This window comes from Arabidopsis thaliana, chromosome 3, assembly GCF_000001735.4.
Source record: "Arabidopsis thaliana chromosome 3, partial sequence".
Classification (NCBI taxonomy): domain Eukaryota; kingdom Viridiplantae; phylum Streptophyta; class Magnoliopsida; order Brassicales; family Brassicaceae; genus Arabidopsis; species Arabidopsis thaliana.
Genome location: NC_003074.8, coordinates 12183064 through 12200601, shown reverse-complemented (window position 1 = coordinate 12200601; position 17538 = coordinate 12183064). Strand labels below are relative to the sequence as shown.

The window sequence follows — 17538 nt, the reverse complement described above, 5'->3', positions numbered from 1 at the left end:
TTTACGTCGTTGTTGATTGACATATGGTGGCCGATTTGTTAGATCTATTTGATTTGATGGCTGAGTTACTGTTTGTTTATCGACTGATTTATGATTTATCAATTCATTTGTGTCTGAGTTTGTTATATGATGTGATTGAGTTATGGTTTAACCTTACATCCGTGGCTGAGTTTTTGTTATATGACGGCTGAGTTTGTTTATGTTATGGTTGAGTTTCTGTTATGCTATGGCTGAGTTTGGTTTATGTTTTGATGGAGTTGTTGTTATGTTATGGTTTGACTAAGTTTCTGTTACGATATGGATAAGTTAGATTTATGTTATGGTTGAGTTATGTTATGTGTGGCTGAGATAGGTTTATGTTATGATTGAGTTATGTTATCTATGGCTGAGTTAGGTTTATGTTTTGCCTGAGTTATGGTATCTGTGGCTGAGTTTATTTTATGTTATGGCTGATTTATTGAATGCTTACGGCTGATTTATGTTTTATCAGATGTCTGAAGACCAAGCAAGGGATTACCCTCCAAGATTTTACCCATAGGGGGATTCTAATCTGGAGGTTAAAGCCATTAATCACAACATAAAGCTGGGAGATTTCTTTGCAATTAGAGAATCAATAGGACAAGATATATGGGATGAACTGAAAGAGACACCGATTGGATTAATTGCTAAGCTTGTTGATAGTCATTTTGTATGGTCTCGTAAGACTCTACATTATCTACTATGCAGATAGTTGAGAATACTGAAGAAGGAGCTTTGGTGTCTCGTGGCTGGTCAACCCATCAGGTTTGGATTGAACGAATTTCGCCATATCACGGGATTAAACACAGATCCACTACCTACAGAAAAGTTTGAGCCTGAAGCGGACTACAAAGCGTTCTTTAGGGAATTGCCTGCGCCAACCGGTGAAGGTCCTAAGTTAGAAGAACTTACGGAAGGCTTAGTAATGTGAAGAGCATGGCCTCATAAAAAGCGTAGATGGTTTGGGTTATTGACTCTTTTATCCATTGGATTTTATGGCTTGCATCCTAACTCTAGGATACCATTAGAGAGTGCCAAAAGAGTTTTTGATGATGAAGCCATGAAGACTTATCCATGGGGTCGGGCAGCATTTGAAGCCCTTGTTGTTTCTATAAAGTTGCTGAGGCCTATTGGCAAGACGTACACCGTTAGTGGTATGGCTTTCGTGTTGCAGGCTTGGGCGTATGATTCAATTATCACCATCGGCGAGCGTTTTGGGAACGTAGTTAAAGCGGATGAGATTCCGTTGCTTAGATGGGGAGGCAACAGTACTCGTGCAATAATAGAATCGGCCATTGCTGAAGATAAGTGAATGGTGGTGAGGTACGGTTTTGGCTCTGTTATGATAGTTATTGACTGAGTTATGTTCTGTTTTTTTATCAAATATTTATGTTACGGTTGAGTTATGCTCTCTTATGATTGAGTTAATGTTCTGTTTTTTTGTCAAGTATGTTATGTGACGGCTGAGTTATGATCAGTGAAGGCTGAGTTATGTTCTCTTTTTTGGCAAATATGTTATATGACGGCTGAGTATGTTATGTAATGGCTGAGTTATGTTATGTGATGGCTGAGTTATGTTCTGTAATGGCTGAGTTATGTGCTGTGACGCCTGAGTTATACTATGGCTGAGTTAAACATACTGATGAGTTTTATTATCTCTTGTGTTGTAGCTGTGTGTGCGTAAAATGGTTCCAAAGGCTGAGTTAAGCGAGCTGTTTCATACTTGGCCAGACGAATTAGAAGACCTAGCACTTGATCACTTGATCGAAGACATACACGAGGCTAAGCTTGTTAAAGGTTATTGGGATGTGAAGACGAGTGAGAAGAAGAAGAAACTTGTAAAAGATAAAGATGCGGATGTGTCTGAAACTCCCGCAAAGAAGCAGAAAGTCTCTCACAGTGAGGGTGTTCATTCTCGTGAGAAAGATGCACAAAAGAAGAAGAAGAATAAGAAGAAGGAAGTAGCTGTCAAATCTGATGAGGACGAGGACGAGCAGGATGTTCGGGGAGAACAGTCGCTCGTGGATGCGGTGTCCAACTTAATCTCTCCCTTAAACTCAAGATTTGACACCGTTGATAATAACATCAAAGAAATGTCCTCCCGTTTGGAGGTGATTGGAGATCAAGTAGAATCGAGGATTTATGCAAAGTTTGAAAGAAGGTTTGCATCCATTGAGAACGAGGTCAAACAGATGAAAGAGCATCTGAAGGTCATTGGGGTAGGACTAACTGGCCAAACTGGCATAGTTGACTTAGAATTAAACTCTAGTTTAATTAGAGATATGTTTTTAACCAAAGAGCAGCAAGGCTACCCTAAACCCCCAACTCAACAGACACAAAAAGGTAAAAGGAAACCTACAAATAACCAATCTGTTACTAGTCCTCCTCCGGTAAGCTAATGGCTGAGTTATTACTTTTTATTTAGTTACAACTGACTTATCTTCATATTATACGACTGAGTTATTACTTTTTATTTTGTTACGACTGACTTATCTTCATATTATACGGCTGAGTTATAACTTTTATTTAGTTATCTGCATATTATACGGCTAAGTTATACCTTTTATTTAGTTATTGCTGAGTTATATTTATACATAGGCCTGAGTTTTCATTATTTAATGCCTGAGTTTTCTTTACGTTTATGCAGTCGAAAGAAGTTGTAGTGGTAGAGAAGGATGCTGATATTGCAGAGGTTGGGGTTAGTAGGAATTTTGATGGAGAATTTGCTAAGGCCACTGAAGGAAACAATTCTGATATTGATTTCATTGAGAAGTCTCCTGGTTCCCGCCGTTTACGCTCTACGACGGCGGCGAGGAGAATTTCCAAAGCGAAAACATCACCAAAGAAGAAAGGCAATGTTAAGGAGAAAATATTAAATGAGCTAATCGTGAAAGAGCCAGCCAAAAGAGGAAGAAATGCTGCTACAAAGCCACCTACAAAGGTGCCTCCAAAGGTGCTTCTAAAGGTGACAATAAAAAAGCCAAAATCACTTGAGGAAAAAGCCAAGGAAAAAGCTGACTGTGGTACTTCTTCTGGCCCCAAAAATAAGCCTGAGGAAGCCAAGGAAAAAGTTGACGGTGATACTTCTTCTGTCCCCAAGAATAAGCCTAAGGAAGCCAAGGAAAAAGCTGATGGTGAGAGGGTAGCTGATGATGATTCTATACTTGATGTTACTGACCAGATTGTATCTGAGTATAATCGCCTGCTTCCTGAGTCTGATGAAGATGAGGAGGAAACCATGAGGCTGCAGAGAGTAAAAGCTGCGAGGAGAAAAACTGTTAAGTTGTCCCCGGATGGGAGTTCATTGATTAAACTCGATGAAATGACCACTATGACTTTTCCAGTAATTGGAGACAGCGGGCTGAGCTGCATGATGAAGGGTTGTCTGCCTTCATGAGGAATCTATGATTCTATGGCACCGATTGATCCAGTCAAATTGCAGAAACTTAAGGATTATTTGTCAAGTCCCGACTGGTATGGCTCTTTATACCGTAATAAGTTGTTAAGTATGACATGCTTACACTATTTGTGTATATTAACTTTCTTTTATTATTTGTTAGCAAAAAATCGTTGGAAAATGGAATAGACGAGGTGCAGTTCTACAGAGTTATCATGACCGAAAGAAAGTTTTGACCAGATTCAAAATATGGATGGCTTGGTGATGAAGTAAGTTATTGCTATATTTTGTCTAAGTTTGTCTACTTTATGGCTAAGTTATCGTGTCGTTCAGGCTGAGTTAAATAAATTATAGCTGGTTTATTCTGGTGTGCAGACTGAGTTGTAGTTGGTTATGTTTGAGTTAGGGTATTGTCCTGCCTGAGTTAAAGTAGATAATGGCTGATTTATTTAGGTGTTGAGGCTGAAATTTACTTGGTTACAGTTGAGTTAATGTTGTGTTTTGTCTTGGATAGTTTTATTTTTGTACAGCAAATTGCTGCGTATATGAAAATCCTCGCCCAGAGGCTCCTACGAGATTGGTTCACGACTTATTGGGTTAATGAATACAATCAGTGGAAAATCAAACCAAAGAGGTTTTCTTTCAAAGAGACCGCGTATCAACAGTGGATGAACGGTACGGCTGGAGAACTCCTAACGCGGAAGAAGTGGATAACAGATGTGGATCACTTGTATCTTAACCACCAACCGGAGGTAATCATTTGGTGACCCTTCACGTGAACTTGCTTACGTCTCACATCGATTGCTATGATTGCATCGCTAAGAGCATACAGACGAGAGCGATGGAAAAATGCTGGAAGCTTGTAGGCCGTTCACGAGGATGATTCTACAGATGATGAACGAACCGATTCCTTCTGAAGTCCGTATGCCACGATACGACCAATTTTCATTCCGGCAGAGGGACAAGAAAAAGGTCCCGCAAAAACATATCAGAGGGGACTACAGCGCTTACACGTTAAAGATTCTTGAATGTTTATTGCTTGGTGTTTGTTTTGATGGCATTACTGATGCAAATATCCAGGCTCTATGGGTTAGGATGGCAACAGAGATCTTCGATGAAGCACCGAAAAGGATGGCTGTACGGTTTTTGTAGCAGTGATTGGCTTTTTCGAACATATGTGTGTGTCTTTTGGGATTTTTAGCATGTGATTGTACTAAATATTCACGCTTTAGGATTCATAACCAGAATTATGTCTGTATAAATCTATTAAGTTAATTATAAGTTAAATCGATGTAATTACTGACTTCTCATCGCTCAATTCTTTTTACGTTTGAGTTATGCTAACTTGTCATCGCTCAAATCGTGCTATGCTGAGTTATTATACCGTAACAGCTGAGTTATCGTAGTTTAATTTGATGTTTGGTGATAAGTGTGCATTTTATATCCCTGTTACACTTTATGTCTTTTACTCGACCAGTCACTCGACCACATCAAGTGCTTTGCAACAAGCTGTGTTGGTCGAGTTTTTTTACTGTTCTACTTGAATTTCTGTTTCCTGCATCTTCACTTAGGACTGCTAGAACACCTCAAAACCTGTTATTGCTTGGCTTGACTCTGTGAACTCTGATTGTATCTTGATTGCTAGCATCACACCCGTTTGGATTGACAACCTAAAATACTACAATGACATGATTGGTGTTTTAGGATAATTAACTAAAAAACTATTATCAATTTGGCGTCGTTGCTGATTGGGTGTTTGTTTGTTATATTTAAGATTTTAGACTTTCTTAGATCAAGTTCTTTTTCAATTTTTATTTCAGTTACTAACTGTGTGTTTTTCTTGTTGTCTTCTAGATCCAGGTACACCTCTGCTGTACGCATACTCGATCAAGAGGCAACCAGAACCTCCTTTTCAACGATAACATCGACCACATATCTCGCGAACTCAGAGAAAGGAGAAACACAGTAAACCTTGTACCTCACCAACCACTCGAAATGACTGACGAACAAAATCAACAGAATGGCCCACCAAACATTGGTGCTGGAGATGCACCACGGGACCACCGCCAGAGGAAAGGAATTGCACCTCCTACTATCCAGAACAACAACTTCAAGATTAAGAGTGGTCTCATCTCGATGATTCAGGGGAACAAATTTCATGGTCTACCAATGGAGGATCTACTCGACCACTTGGATGAATTTGATAGGCTCTGCAACCTAACAAAAGTCAATGGTGTCAGTGAAGACGGATTCAAGCTCCGGTTGTTTCCATTCTTCTTGGGCGACAAAGCACACATATGGGAAAAGAATATGCCCCATGACTCAATCATCACCTGGGTTGATTGCAAGAAGGCTTTTTTAGCAAAGTTCTTCTCCAACGCCAAAACTGCAAGACTCATAAATGAGATTTCTAGTTTTTCACAGAAGACTGGTGAAAGCTTCTGTGAAGCATGGGAGCGTTTCAAGGGTTACACCAACCAATGCCCTCATCATGGCTTCAAGAAAGCCTCTCTACTCAGCACTCTATACAGAGGAGTTTTACCACGCATCAGAATGCTTCTGGATACCGCCAGCAATGAAAATTTCCAGAACAAAGATGTTGAAGAAGGATGGGAATTGATTGAGAACCTAGCTCAATCAAATGATAATTACAACAAGGACTGCGAGAGGACCATCAGAGGCACAACTGACTCGGATGACAAACATAGGAAGGAGATCAAAGCGTTGAATGACAAGCAGGACAAGATTCTTCTTAGCCAGCAGAAGCATGTGCACTTCCTTGTTGATGACGAGCAGTATCAGGTCCAAGATGGGGAGGGGAATCAGTTAGAAGAAGTTAGCTACATCAATAATCAAAGTGGCTACAAAGGATACAACAACTTCAAGACTAACAACCCCAACCTCTCTTATCGCAGCACCAACATTGCTAATCCTCAGGATCAAGTGTATCCTCCACAACGACAACAAGGTCATAACAAACCTTTTGTTCCCTACAAGCAAGATTTTGTTTCCAAGCAGCAATTTCAGGGAACTACCAGCAGCAACCACCACCTAGGTTTGCACCTCAACAACACCAAGGTCCTCCCGCTCCTGACGCTAACATGAAACAAATGGCACAACAGCTGCTACAAGAACAAGCATCTAGCTCAATGGACTGCAGGTACAATGACCTGAATGCCAAAGTGGAGGCATTGAATACCAAAGTCAGATATTTGGAAGGCCAATCAGCATCTACCTCTGCGCCCAAAGTTACAGGACTTCCAGGGAAGCCCATACAGAATCAAAAGGAGTATGCAACTGTTAACGCGATCACTATCTGCCATGATCGAGAGCTGCCAACTAGACATGTTCCTAACTTAATCACTGGGACAATGATGTTCAAGAAGGAGAGGCTTCTACTCAGGTTAAGGTCTCTGTTGTTGAATTCAACCACTCTGCTGGTTCTCACCATCTCATTCAATCCACCTCGGAAGAGAAAGTAGCCATAATTGAGAGAATGGCAAAACGATTCAAACCTACTCCATTACCCTCACGTGCTTTACCATGGAAATTCAGGAAAGCCTGGATGGAGAGATACAAATCTGTTGCAGAGAAACAGCTTAACGAGATTGAAGTAGTGATGCCGCTTATGGAAGTTCTCAACGTGATTCATGATCCTCACAAAGATGTGAGAAATCTGATACTGGAAAGGATCAAGATGTATCACGATTCAGATGATGAATGTGATGCTAATCCATCTCGAGCTGCTGATAAGAGGATTGTTCAAGAAAAATTAGAAGATCCTGGATCTTGTACTCTACCATGTTCCATTGGGGAATTAGCTTTCAGCAATTGCCTGTGCGATCTCGGAGCCTCTGTCAGTTTAATGCCACTCTCTGTGGCAAGGAGGTTGGAATTCATTCAGTACATGCCTTGTGACCTGACTTTCCGCCTTCCGGATAGGTCTTCAAGAAAACCCTTTGGCATGCTAAAAGATTTACCCGTCATAATTAATGGAGTGGAAGTGCCTACAAACTTCGTTGTGCTAGATTGAAAGAAGAACATAAGGATCATCTAATCTTGGAAAGACCTTTCTTAGCCTCAGTGGGAGCAGTGATAGATGTCAGGGAAGTGAAAATAAATCTCAACCTTGGAAATCACATCAAGCTTCAGTTTGACATCAACAAAACTCCACAAAGGTCAACAGAAGATGGAAAAACCTCTGAAGACGATAGAGTGATCCCAGGAGAAGGATCTGAGACTAAGAGCGTAAAAGAACTTAAAAAGAGGTCTGATAAACAAGAAAAAACTATAGAGGAGCTAGCCCACATTGTTGAGGAACTTAAGAGTAAGCTGAATCAGATGCAAAAGGAAGCTCAGCCTAAAGGCGGGATTGACATTATCCCAAGAAAAAAGTTCACTTCAAGATGGTCCGAAGAGATAGATTACCCTCCACGAGAGAAAGAAGCCTACTTTGAAGAAAGGGGAATTGAGTATTCTGCTGCACACCTCTCCAGAGAGGACGTTGAATATGATGATGATATCAGAGAGGACAATGCAGACCCTCTGTATTACCCATTTTCTTCTTAATCAAGCGAGAGACTTTAAACAAGCTCACTTGGGAGGAAGTCCCATGACTATCTCTGTAAATAAATTTTTATTTTCTTGTTATTTTTGATTTGTTTTAGTTGTGTTTGTGGTTCTCAGTAACAAAGGAACAACGTGGAGATAGAGTAAAAATTCAAAACTCTTACTCTACAAAAGGCCTGAAGATCGAGTGTATAGCCCAGTGGAGTGCAAAATTTTGAAAACTTTTTGTTGCACGTGGAGACCTTGCATTCGAGTACATCAGTCGAGTATGTGTGATGTTTAAAACCCAAAAATTTTTAAATCATTATTATACTCGACCAACAGAAGCTACAGAGTATTACAGGGAGTTTATCAAGTTTACAGTGGATTGCCGGATTTCCTCAGGTTTTCCTAGTGAAGACAGAGCAATGATTAAGAACAAAGAGACAACCGTGAGACCCACCACTGCACCCTATGTCTCCCACGCTCCTAACCAACAGACAAGAGATCTCCCTCATCTCTTCTCAACCAACCATACCTTACCCTTACCCTTATCATCACTCGACCTCCATCTCTTCAAATCGCCCTTACCTTCACTCTTCACTCGACCTCAACAAGCATTTCTACCTCAGTTTTTCCGCAACCTAGACTCGACCGCACCTCTCTCATCTCTCATCGTCACTCACTCTCAAGTTCACCAAGTTCTTCACTCGACCACGACCAGCTTCACCGACCCCATTCATTCGACAGCCACAAAACAACACCATCACTACCACCACTCGACCGCACCAATCCACTCGACCAAGCTGGTGCCATCTCTCATCGAAAAAAACACCGTCTTCTCTTTTGCTCTGAATTCATCACTCTCCAACTTCAACAACTTCACTCGATCTCTGATCACCATCTTCCTCACCGACCCTTGACCAAACCACGCCATCTCTCCATCGCCTTATCACTCGACATACTCAACGGAGAAACGAGAACGAAGCTGCTCTCAATCCACTCGATCGCGAAGTACACCACTCGATCCAACCCTCTTACTTTGTCGCTCAACAACAACCTCCTCATCACTCGACCTCACTCTCATCGCTTCATCATCTTCAATCGTTTTGTTTCAATCACTCGACCGGTTCCCCAAATTCAACCACGGAGAAGAAGAGGAGTATATACTCGATCGCTTCACAAGAGAAAAGGAGAAAGAAGCTACTCGGCCTCCTTACCAGGCGAAGTCTTCTTCTCACCAATCCTGGAGTTCACTCGACCACAGTGAGGTTCTCTTCGCCATCATCGGTTTTCAAGCTCACTCGATCGCTGACCAAGTCTTCTTTAAATCAACGACGCCGGTTATTACTCAACCATACACTCGATCGGTTCACAAATAAGCAAGACGAATTCGATTTCCAAAACCAACAAAATCTCTCGACCGGTTATTACTCGACTTACTCACTCGACTGTGTGCTTTAGTGTTTTTGGTTTCGTTGGAGCTAACGTATTAACGTTTCTCTTTGAGTTCCATCTGTTTACAGGAAATCAACATGCGTAACTACAGTAGTGAGTCTTCTATGGATCAAGAGTATATTGTGGATGAAGCTGAATCTTGGTCCACTAGACCAGAGAGAGAAGAACATGCTTACAAGAGCTTCCGTGAAGAAATAGAACGCTCAGCAGCTCGACGTAGTCAGAGAAGAGCTGAAATCGCTAGAGGAAAGAGAGCGAAGTCGAGTAGGTATGAGTTGATTGATGAGGACATCAAGACTGAGTATGAGCCAGAGTCATAGCGCAAGGAGACAAAGCTGTTGAACAAACCCGATGAGGTTCCATTCGAAGAGAATATACGACTCTTTGAGCTGAACGATTTATGGGGAACGAGGTATCCTTGCTACGAGACTTTAGCCCCGCTGGGCTACTGGAGGACGTGCAGCATCTGTTTGAGAAGTGTCATCTGGAGACACTCATGTCTTACCCATACGCTGCCTACAAGGAGGAAACGATCGAGTTTCTCTCCACAATGCAAGTGGAGATGTATCAGGGTCTCACAGAATTTGAGCTGGATACCAATGGATGAGCATCGCTATCAGTTGTTGATCAAGAAGTTGGAAGAACTGTTTGGCTTCCCTAGTGGAAAGGGAACCAAGCCTAAGTTTGACAGGGAAGAGCTTAAGGATTTGTGGGCTACTATTGGCAACAATGTACCGCTAAACTCTGTGCGGTCCAAGACCAACCAAATCTGAATTCCTGTGATTCGCTACTTTCAGCGCTCGTTTGCCAATGTTCTTTACTCCAGGGAGTCTACAGGCACTGTGTCTAACATAGACATGGAGATGATAGATTCCGCACTTACAAGCATTCTCCGCCGTACAAAGGGAAAGAAGGTCCTGAGAGGCGATCTCAATGACGCGTCACTAGTAATGCTTATGTTGATCCACTTGTGTGGATACAGGATGTGGACGTTGACAAACGGCAAGAAGAAGGTGAGAGGAGCACTATGCGTAGGTGGCGTTGTGACGCCAATTCTGGTAGCTTGTGGAGTACCGCTGAAGGAACCAAGGTTAGAACCGAGAATGATGGATTTGGATCATTTGCGTCAATGTGAGTTCTTGGAGCATGACATGGTTGGCGACTTCGCCTCTACATTGACGCTACTAGGATTCTCGAGGGAAGGAACATTGACTTCAAGCCTGCGCTTGAAGATCTTTATTTCGAGGGCAGTTTGCCAACTAAGGAGATCACTCACACGGAAGGAGCTACAACAGAAGAGGTTGATAAGACGGATGAAACAGATGAAGTAGAGTTTGACACGAGAATGTATCATTTCAGTGAGCATGTACCTCCAGCGAGGGAGAGCAAGAGTTTTAGTGAAGCTCACAAGAACAACAGCAAGTTATAGAAGTGGTGCAAGAAACAGGATAAGTAACTCGCCAAGTTCTTCAAGGCTATCAAGTTTCTTAAGGACAAGCTAAGCTGCTCCTCTGCCACTACAGCTATTCCGCAGGGCCAGCTCCCTCAGGACATGCCCTCGAGGAGATATGACGAGCCATAGCCTAGTGAGCAAGAGGTTTCGCATGTGCCTGCGAGGCATTCATCATTCGAGCCTCATGAATCTGGGAGAAAGAGGAGGACCACGCTCACTCGATCTAGCACCAGGAGAAGAAGACTTCTATAATCTCGAAGTTTACGCGACCACAGTGCTGGCCGCAGCAGAAGGAGAGAGGTCAGGTATCCTACGAGCGGTGTTGGCCGCCACATAGCTGATGAGGTCGAGTACCCACACGCTGGAGCTGATATAGAATAGGGCGACTCGTCAATGGCCTGGGAGCAATCACAGGCAGCATTGACGACCAACTTCGTTCATTATTCGACTTAGGTAAGCGCCTCACTTCACCATTGTATTATACCATCTCTTGTGATTTGTTTTTTTATTTTGTTTCTGTGATTTGATTTGTCTTGAGGACTCTCTTCCAAGTTTAGTCACACAGTGGACTGTGTGATTTAAGTTTGGGGGAGGGATCAGGAAGTGTGTGTTGCATTGTATATACTCTTGAGTCTGCATTCATCTAAGGCATAGAAAAACCAATAAAATTTGAAAATTTTCAGAAAATGATTTCACAAAAACAGAGTGTTCATGTAGTTGCATTACATTTAGGATTGAGTTTAGAGTGTTTCATTTAGGACTGTTGCATATGCATAGGGAATAATGATAAGATAGCCTTGTAAGCGTTTTGGTTCACCGGGTAAACTCAGTGTCCTCGTTGCTAGTTATCTGTTGCGTAGTCAATGAAATTGAAGTAAAACTGCACCATGCCTAGATTACTCTACTCAACCACACTGTCATGATCTGATACCATTCCCTATCAATTTGAACCTGAATCTGATTTTCAATTATCATGTCTGCATCAAATTGGAACTCATGGATACCCTAAAATACTTGGACTTTCTTACTCATTTTAACCACTCTTGTTAATCCAAGTAGCTGAATCTCCTTATTAGAGCAGTTAAACCAAAACCAAATCTAAACTTTCTTTCAAGCCCTATATCAGTTATTATTGTTTGTGAGGTCTTATTCCGACTAAGCTTGGTAGAAAGTGTTAGGTTCGTAACGATAGAGATAGTGTCTCATGTAGTTCTAGTTCGCATTATCCGGACTAGATAGGACTAAGTGGGCGCTTATACTTTGGGTTGGGATATGTCTAAAAGAAAAAAAAAGGATGGATTCATTGATAAGAAAAGGTAAAAGACTCTAGGTGAAGTAAGCTAAACAAGCAGAAAAAGTCTAGTAAAGGTTTTGGAATTTGTAAAGAAAAGAAAAGAGTTCTTGTTAGCTAATGAAGAAGGGTAAAATTTAAAAAAAAACAGGAATCTTAGTTGTTAAAGAAATCCAAATCCGCTAGATGTATCAAACTGTTGAGAGTAGTTTAGAATTGTCAATACGCTAGGTGGTTGAGTTTGATTTATAGATCCTTTCTAGATTAGTTGTTCTTAATGCCTATTGCTTTCTGATCAACTGGAATTTGAGCCCAGACATATCTGCACCCAAAAGGTGTTCGATGAAATGTCTGAACCACTAATTCCAGAGATTCGTGGCTCTGTACTAAGGTATTGGTTGCAGGGAGCGTTTTGGCTTTAACTTGTTGGTTCGTAATGCATGTTTGGTTAGCTCTCATCAATGGTGATTGAGTCTGGGACTGGTTTAACTTGAGGGTCTCTGTTGCGGTGGCACTTAGATTTGGTTATCGAACTTGTTGTCTAGGGATAATTTATTGAGCATGTCAATCATCTGTAAACTGAAGAAACGAAACTACTCAATTACCCCATCCTCGGGAATTCTTTATCTAATTGATTTCTTTGTTTACTCCGCTATTGTTTACTGCACCTCGCTGCCTGTTGTTTAGTTTTTGTATTTTCTGCCTGTTACTCGACCTGATACTCGCCCACCAAGTTGTCTGGCAACAGACTGTGCAGCCGAGTATCCCTGTAACATTTTCTGTCTATTACTCGACCTGTCACTCGACCACATCCAGTGCTTGGCAACAAGCTGTGTTGGTCGAGTGTTTTTACTGTTCTGCTTGAATTTCTGTTTCCTGCTTGTTCACTTAGGACTGCTAGAACACCCGAAAACCTCTTATTGCTTGGCTTAACTCTGTGAACTCTGATTGTATCTTGATTGCTAGCATCACACCCATTTGGATTGACAACCTAAAATACTACAATGACATGATTGGTGTTTTAGGATAATTGACTAAAAACCTATCATCATTTGGCATAGTTATTCTGGTGGCTGACTTGTCACCGCACAAATCGTGTGATGGCCGAGTTATTCTACCATAATGGCTGACTTATAATAGATTATTTGATGTTACGGCTGAGTTATTCTAACGTGGTGGTTGACTTGTCATACCCAAATGTCGTTGTAATCAAAGAACCCAAACGTCACTCGAGGACTACATATACACCGGTTTACCTTCTTATAAATATAACTGAATAGTCAAGAACCTAAACGTCGTTAGAGGACTATATATACACTGGTTCACTGTAGTCTTTTCTCTTGTCGATTCTTCTCTTTTCTCTTGTCCCTTTCTCTAATCTCTGAGCAACAAATCTCTTCCGAGATCATGGATGCATCAGGTTCCAACAAGAGGCCGTGTGTGGATGACGGTTCCAACATCAGGCTGCTTGAAACGGAGAAAATTTCAAAGGCATCATCTCTCTCATCAGATGCAACATTTATAAAGGAGACGGAGGAAGCACACTTCTTGGATCTCAAACTGCGTGAGAAAGAAACGGAACTTAATCTCCTAAAGAAAATGAAGAGGATGGAGGATGGATTTAACGTGGAGGAAGAGTTCCAGAAAGTGGAGGAGCAGGTAAGCAAGGCTTACAAGGAGAAGAATGAATTCAAGGTGATTAGTATTGATTGGGATAAAATGGGGTATGGATCGACCGAGAGTTAAAGTTTTGAATCAGATGAAGAATGAAGATGGCGATTGATGTGATTGTATCGTCATAACAAAATTACATCTCCATGTTATTTAAATTTTGTTTTATGTTATTGAATTGCAGTACTCCTACGTTATCAATGTTAAATCTTTATTTTTTATTTTAAATTTTGCGTAACCGTGATTCATAATCTATTTTCTATTCAGTTGAGTTATTCGTGTGTTATGGCTGAGTTATGCTAACGTTAAGGCGGACGTATCTTATATTAACTTGATGTTTCGTTGAGTTATTCGTGTGTGATGACTGAGTTATTCGTGTTTGATTGCTGAGTTATGGTAACACTTAACGGCTGAGTTATCGTAGACTAATTCGAATGTTTGATTGAGTTATTATAATATGATGGCTGTGTTATCATCGCACATATCGGTAATGTCGCTGATTTAATTAAAATTGACAGTACAAGGAATTTCAAATTGAAAAAACCAGATTTAGCTAAGATCACAGATACTTGTTCAAGCTCTCATACTTTTTCTCTAGCATTTCAAATTTCTTTTCCATAAGAAAGATCTTTTCTGTCTGAGCCTCAATGCGCTTATTGGCTGCTTCCTGATCCTTCTTCATCTCAATTGTCTCCTCTTTTATCATGTCAAACTCATCACACAATGCAACAGTCCACCATCTCTTGAAACCGCAGCCTCGACCGAGACCCTTAAAAATAAGAGGTTGATTCATAGGGATACAAAAATAAAAGAAAGAGAATAAAGAATCATAACTCAACAAAAGATGCTTACATCTGATATTTCATACGGACAACTGAAATAAAGTTTTCTGCTTGTAATAGGATCCCGAGAAGTGGCAACGACAACCTTAGCATTGCAATCAAACTCGATCGGAACGCCCTTATTGCGCCTCCTGTTTTCGCCATACCTCATTCTCATCCTTATTTCCATACAATCGAGCTCCTACATTAACACAAACAGGAAAACCACCACATTAGGTGGCTAACGATTTGTACTATTCAGTGGTCAAGATAAATACCTCATTTCCTTCTGAAAACGTTTTCTCATCAACTCTAGAGTCGTCGTGGAAAAGAGATCTTTGCGCCATCTTCTTTTCTTCAATTAGTGGGGCACTAAAGCACTAAATCTATATAGTCGTGTATGATACAAAAAGCACTAATCAAACGACGGCGTCTTGTATTGGCTGAATAAATTTAGAAGTGGCTGAGTTATAAAAGCTTCATGGCTAGGTTACAGACATATTAATATTCTTTAATATATCATTATCGAGATTACAAAAGCGTTTTTATGGGGAACCGCCAATGATGACTGGGTCCATAATCACACGAACACGCCACCAGTTAATATTCAAAATAATTCAAACGAGTTCGAAATGATTCGAATAACTAAACCCTCAAATATTCAAATTTTATGTTTGGCGGTGGAATACCAATACGTTACGGCAGAGTTATGCCAGAAGATTTTGTGGTTTGACCGAGTTATGAGAAAGCAGAAGTTATTATGAGATTTCAAACTAGCCACCAAATTGTTGGTTCTATTAGTGTCAAGATCTTTAATATGAAAACAGAAAATAAATTGGGTTTTCGGTAAGTGTCGATTAACAAACTATGTTGACCGAACGTCTAGGAATGATGTTGGATAAAGTATGATGTTGATAAAGTACATAGATTATGAGCTAGTTTCATGATTCCACTAGTTGGAATGTGATTATGATATGTTAATTACTTGATTGTACCAACTGATGGTTTAAGAAAAGCACTTTCATGGTTTGGCTGAGTTATAACATTCACATGGCTTAGTTATGCCTGAGTTGTGGCTGAGTTGTGTCAAACTACAGAATGTTATTAAATATAGGCCCATTTGTATACTAGCATTATTATTGGTTCTATTGATGTCCCTTGCTCGGATAGAATAGAATTAGCTTGTTGTTTTAGGTTAAGTTTATCGAGATTCTTTACTATATCATTATCGAGATTACAAACAGAGTTTTTATGGAGAACCGCCAATAATGATTGGGTCCATATGCACACGAACAAAATCCAACAGTTAATATTCAAAATAATTCAAACGAGTTCGAAATGATTCGAATAACTAAACACTCAAATATTCAAATTTTCTGTTTGGCGGTGGAATACCAATACGTTACGGCTGAGTTATGCGAGAAGATTTTGTGGTTTGACCGAGTTATGAGAAACCAGAAGTTATTATGAGATTTCAAACTAGCCACCAAATTGTTGGTTCTATTAGTGTCAAGATCTATATTATGAAAACGGAAAATAAATTGGGTTTTCGGTAAGTGTCGATTGACAAACTATGTTGATCGAACGTCTAGGAATGATGTTGGATAAAATATGATGTTGATAAAGTACATAGATAATGAGCTAGTTTCATGATTCCACTAGTTGGAATGTGATTATAATATGTTAATTACTTGATTATACCAACTGATAGCGTAAGAAAGGCACTTTCAGGGTTTGGCCGAGTTATAACATTCACATGGCTTAGTTATGCCTGAGTTGTGGCTGAGTTATGTCAAACTACAGAATGTTATTAAATAGGCTAATTTGTATATTAGCATTATTGTTGGTTCTATTGATGTCCCTTGCTCGGATAGAGTAGAATTAGCGTGTTGTTTTAGGTTAAGTTTATCGAGATTCTTTATTATATCATTATCGAGATTACAAACAGCGTTTTTATGGGGAACCGCCAATAATGATTGGGTCCATATGCACACGAACAAAAGCCAACAATTAATATTCAAAATAATTCAAACGTGTTCGAAATGATTCGAATAACTAAACCCTCAAATATTCAAATTTTCTGTTTGGCGGTGGAATACCAATACGTTACGGCTGAGTTATGACAGAAGATTTCATGGTTTGATCGATTTATGAGAAACCAAATGTTATTATGAAATTTCAAACTAGCCATCAAATTGTTGGCTCTATTAGAGTCAAGATCTATAATATCAAAACAGAAAATAAATACACAATGCACTAAGTGTCGATTGACAAACTATGTTGACCAAACTTCTACGAATGATGTTTTTGGGTATGAGGTCTGATAAAGTATGATGTTGGATAAAGTAAGATGTTGGATAAAGTATATAGATTATGAGCTAGTTGGAATGTGATTATGATATGTTAATTACTTGATTGTACCAATTGATGGCTTAAGGAAAACAGTTTTAGGGTTTGGCCGAGTTATAACATAGTTATGGCTGAGTTATTTCTGCGTCACGACTGAGTTATGTCAGAAGATTTAGATGTTCGACCTACTTATAAGCAAACCAAATGTTATAACTAGGCTCATTTGTATACAAGCAATATTGTTGGTTCTATTGATGTCCCTTACTCAGATAGAATAGAATATTGCTGAGTTTTGCTTTTGCCGAGTTTATCGAGAAACAATTATTATGTCATTATCGAGATTTAAAAAGTGTTTTTATGGGGAACCACCAATAATGATTGGCTGCATATTCACACGAACACGCCAATAGTTAATATTCAAAATAATTGAAAGGAGTTCGAATTGATTTGAAAACTAAACCCTCAAATATTCAAATGTTCAGTTTGGCGGTGGAATACCAATACGTCACGACTGAGTTATGAAAGAAGATTT

General features: G+C 40.1%; 6 pseudogenes across 6 annotated transcripts; 5 read left to right on the top strand and 1 right to left on the bottom strand.

The window, feature by feature from the left end:
- Positions 1-720: 720 nt before the first annotated feature.
- On the top strand, positions 721-1330 carry AT3G30645 (annotated as a pseudogene; the record flags this gene model as incomplete). Its single annotated transcript has 3 exons — positions 721-783; positions 854-945; positions 1036-1330.
- A 373-nt stretch (positions 1331-1703) lies between these two features.
- On the top strand, positions 1704-4567 carry AT3G30640 (annotated as a pseudogene; the record flags this gene model as incomplete). The annotated part of the gene is made up of 6 exons: positions 1704-2408; positions 2693-3317; positions 3417-3492; positions 3579-3609; positions 3946-4167; positions 4241-4567.
- Positions 4568-5293: 726 nt separating this feature from the next.
- On the top strand, positions 5294-7984 carry AT3G30630 (annotated as a pseudogene; the record flags this gene model as incomplete). The annotated part of the gene is made up of 1 exon: positions 5294-7984.
- A 1514-nt stretch (positions 7985-9498) lies between these two features.
- AT3G30620 lies at positions 9499-11456 on the top strand (annotated as a pseudogene; the record flags this gene model as incomplete). The annotated part of the gene is made up of 8 exons: positions 9499-9685; positions 9811-9898; positions 9993-10172; positions 10248-10511; positions 10610-10843; positions 10956-11179; positions 11256-11327; positions 11413-11456.
- Positions 11457-13572: 2116 nt separating this feature from the next.
- On the top strand, positions 13573-13911 carry AT3G30610 (annotated as a pseudogene; the record flags this gene model as incomplete). Its single annotated transcript has 1 exon — positions 13573-13911.
- A 484-nt stretch (positions 13912-14395) lies between these two features.
- AT3G30600 lies at positions 14396-15004 on the bottom strand (annotated as a pseudogene; the record flags this gene model as incomplete). The annotated part of the gene is made up of 3 exons: positions 14396-14605; positions 14689-14859; positions 14936-15004.
- Between the last annotated feature and the right edge of the window lie 2534 nt (positions 15005-17538).